General features: G+C 39.3%; 1 pseudogene; it reads right to left on the bottom strand.

Annotated features, from left to right (window-relative positions):
• Nucleotides 1-2449: 2449 nt before the first annotated feature.
• Nucleotides 2450-2730, bottom strand: LOC111906113 (signal peptidase complex subunit 1-like; annotated as a pseudogene).
• Between the last annotated feature and the right edge of the window lie 1643 nt (nt 2731-4373).

Raw genomic sequence — 4373 nt, forward strand, 5'->3', positions numbered from 1 at the left:
TTGACCGGGATGTTTGCCGAACTCATTGTTTTTCAACACTTCAAAGCATCAAGTTCTTCAGTTACATCAGCAAGACTAAGACGATTGAGATCTTTTGGTCTTCTTGATGACAGTCATGTTCATATCCCACAATTTCATAAGTGAATTTAGCAGCTCTTTGTTTATCTCATATTTAGTCAAGAAGATCCCAGCTATATTCATCTCAGTAGTAAGTGTAGTAAATCGCTGCAACTGAACTTCCAGGGTTTCTCTAGGGATATAATTAAACACGTTGAAGTTTTGTCTTAACATCTCCTGACGACTCTCTTTCATGTCTTCAATTCCCTCGTAGACCTCAAAACCCATTAAATACACAACTAGAAGCCAAATTAATAGACAAATTTAAAAATGCCCTTTGACTATAAACCTCAAAAGTCAACCTTAAAAATCAAATTTAAAAAGTCAAACTCAAAACTCGAACTTGAAAAAGTCAAACTCAAAACTCGAACTTGAAAAAGTCAAACCGAAAAGCTAAATTTGAAAATTTAAAAGTTAAACGAGAAAGTCAAAGTTTAGAGTCAAAGGTCAAACTTGAAAGTCAAAATCAATTTTTGAAGACAAAAGTCAAAAATTGAAAACTATTTTATTATTATTATTATTATTATTATTATTATTATTATTATTATTATTATTATTATTATTATTACTATTATTATTATTATTATTATTATTATTTTATTTTATTATTATTTTTTATTTTTTTTTTAGATTTAAAAGGAATTTAAAATTAAAAGAAATTTAATTTTGGGGTTAAAAGTGACAAAATTTCGAAACTGGATGCGACAGGGAGTGGTTTTGAATAAAAATCAGAAGGATTGTAACAAGGTGATTGGTAGATCAACTGGTAAGGCGTTGATGTTGATGAATTAGAGGTCCCGAGTTCAAACCCTGACACCTCCAAATTCGGTTCCTATTTTTTAGATGCGAAGGCGAGGCTGCTGCTTGCGAGGACTTTTGCTACTGAGATGCGAGGCCAACGACGCAATGCGAGGACCTGGTGCGAACTGGAAACTCCGAGCCGTACACGTGCGAGCTGTAAACTCCGAGGGCTGTAATCCCGGACCGTAAACTGTGGGTCGTACACGTGCGAGGCCTCAGATCGTAAACCCTCTAACTGCAAACTCCTCGGACCGCAAACTCTTCGGAAACCCGAGCTGCTGGCCATAAACTCCGCCACCCCCTTGCTGGTTACGACCAAAAATAACGATTTTTGCCCCTTTTTGCTCCAAAATTCGATCAAAAACTCCTTTTTATCAAAAACACGAAGAACAAACACCCCTTATTTTGCCAAGATCTATCCAAAAACGCAAAAAACTTTCGAAAATAAGATCAAATAAGCTCCAGATTTGACAAAATTGACTTATACAATCCAAGCTCTGATACCAATTGTAAGTCCCCAAAATGCTTGAGTATCATTCAGATCCGTTTGATGGTGCGGAATCCCAGTCAAACAGATGATGTCAGATCAAATAGAAGAGAAGGGGAAGAAGATGAAGATGATGACTCTTGTATGTATTAATATGAATGAAGATCCGAATACAAGATTCACACACACTAACACACACTCTCTTTTCTCTCTCTCTAGAACACCTTCAAATACACACACTTAGGTCCCGTTTGATAGTTCCTGACTGAGAAAGAGCTGATTGGGAAATGTCTGTCTGGGTAAGAAATCCTGAATGAGTAAGATACCATGTTGTTTGATTGTACATTTGACTTAATGTTCTGACTGATGAAAAATGACCATTTTACCCTTCTACTGTATACAACAATGGATGAAGTTGTTGAAAAATTATAAAAATCAAGGTTCTAAATGGCGTGAGGCGTGGCGTGGCGGCAAGGCCAAGCCTCAAGCTTAACGAGCCATGGCGAGCCATGGCGTTTTTCAAGGCGTGATGTAAGGCGGCGATTTTGTATTAATTGAAAATTATATTACCACATAAATATAAATTTATATTAAATATAACTACTTTTTAGAAGTGTTAGATCAATAACTAATAACAAAAAGTTAACAAAAACCACAATACTAGTATCTCTGATTTGAAAAGACATAACAAAGAGCAAAAAAACTGTGTCTCAAACGAAAAAACACGCGCCATAACACGCCATAACGCGCCATGGCGCGCCATATCACGCCTTGCCACGCGCCACGCCTAACAGCAACGTTATGAAGCTTTTCGTAACGGCGAAGCCACGCCTCACGCCATGGCGCGCCATGGCGCGCCTTTTAGAACATTGATAAAAATGCACTAAAGATAATCAAATTCAATTGCTCTACTCATTTAAAATATTATTCTTCAATCTTCTTGCCTTATATCATTTATCAAGATAAACATTAAAAACAGAGTAAATTCCGAAAAAACACCATTCTCATTTCAATAAGACCCAATTACGATATAATCGCCATAGCCTATTTCTTGTTGCGTTTCTTCTTTGAAACCAAAGTCACAGCCACCTGTGGTTTTGGATGCTTTTCAGCTTCACTTGGATCCAACCACTTGAGAGGATGTTTGTTAAAAAAGGTCCAATTAGGAATTATAATCAAAGTTGTCAAAATTACCCCCCAGCATACACTATCAACATCAGTTGAAATGAACCCACAACATAACCTGTTATAAATGTTGCAACTGCAAATACCACCAGCAATATCAGCATCAATTGCTCTGCTACCTTTTGTCCTTGCCAATCCATCTATTTACCCGAGGTTATTATCGGAATTAAAAAAATATATAAGGTGTAATCGGAGTCAATCAGCTACCTTCAACAGTAAATAGATGGATTTAGGGCAAGGAGTAAGCAATTGCTCTGCTACCTTCAACAGTAAATTCATTTTTATCAGTTTTGTACATGTAATTGAAATTAGAGTCAATAAGCTACAAAGGAGTAAGCAAAAGGACAATCATAAGGTGAAATCGAACACATTGAGCATTTAGGGCAAGGAGCTTTGATTGGCTGGAGAAGAAAAGAACAGAAGAAGCATACCTGATAGACGAGGAAGGAGCTTCGACCGGCGATTGGAAGAGGAAGAAATAGGTCGATGTTGCTTGTTGGAGAAGTGAAATCGTTGAAAGGGGAGAAGAAAGGGTACCGATGGAAACTTTTCTCCTCTTCTCAGTCAGCTGATTTCCAACTTCTTTCTCAATCAGCTATAGATTTTTGAATCAGACATGCATAAAGTGTTTATCAAACACAAATAGCTGAGCGAGTTAGCCAAAATGGTCTGAGCCGACTCAGTCAGACCAATAACAAACACAACCTTAGGCATCTATATTCTCTTCTGTTATCAATCCCTCCTCAACCACCTAACACCTATATATAGGCTTGGTGACCATGGGCCGTAAATGGGTTTACGGCCGTAAACCCGTTTACGGCCATAAACACCCACCTAGCCGTAAACACATAAAATAGTACATAAAAATACAATTGCCCAGAAAAGCAAAGTATAAACCATAATTTTGACCCAACATGCTTGTTCGAGTGCGTACTCGACTCTGGATGTGTTCGGATTGATAGATGAGCGGTAAGACCATGGGCGGTGGCTATGGAAAAGTAGAGGTATTGTAGGACGGTGGGGTGGCCCGTAGCATTCACTAGTTGACGGTTAGTGTATAAGTGTTGTAAGATTACGGGGTGGCCCGTAACATTCACTAGCTTCTAGTTAGTGTAGAAGTGTTGTAAGACTGAGGGTGGCCCGTAGCATTCACTAGTTGGGAGTTAGTGTGGGAGTGTTGTAAGACTGCGGGATGGCCTGTAGCATTCACTGGTCCCTATGCAGCGGTGAGGGTGTGGAAAATCCATGATTGGTCATAGATTTCTTCAGATGGTTAGGACCAGAGTAGGTCAGCTCGTAAGACTGTGGGAGGGCCACAACATGTTTGGAATCAGGAAATAGTAGTTCGTTGGAGACTAGGTGTTATATGAGACTACAGTTGATCATGTAGCATTCATCTTAGCATTGGATTTGGTGGCTAGATGGTTTGGGCAATTATCGCCAGATCAGGTTTCTCTCGAGAGTCACGTGGCGCGACTGTGTATGTGTGTCTTTCGACTCAGCAACTGGGCAGGATTCCGGTGTTTCAGACAGTTGGCAGACAAATTGGGACTAGGGAGGTCTAGGCTACTTTTGGAAAGCAGCTAGGGGGAAGCAAGATGAGTCGGGTGGTTTTAGTGAATTGGGATTCTCGTGTGGAGTTGCTTGTTATTTGGGGCATATGCTAAGTCGCTTGCAGTTGGATTAAATAATCTCAAAGTGGTTGATTGGACCCTGTTATGCAGCTCTCGTTTGTGTCTAACCGTTGCAGGGATGAATTTTCTACTCGAAGGATTTTCTGAGC

The sequence above is a fragment of the Lactuca sativa genome, chromosome 7 (genome assembly GCF_002870075.4).
Source record: "Lactuca sativa cultivar Salinas chromosome 7, Lsat_Salinas_v11, whole genome shotgun sequence".
Taxonomy (NCBI): domain Eukaryota; kingdom Viridiplantae; phylum Streptophyta; class Magnoliopsida; order Asterales; family Asteraceae; genus Lactuca; species Lactuca sativa.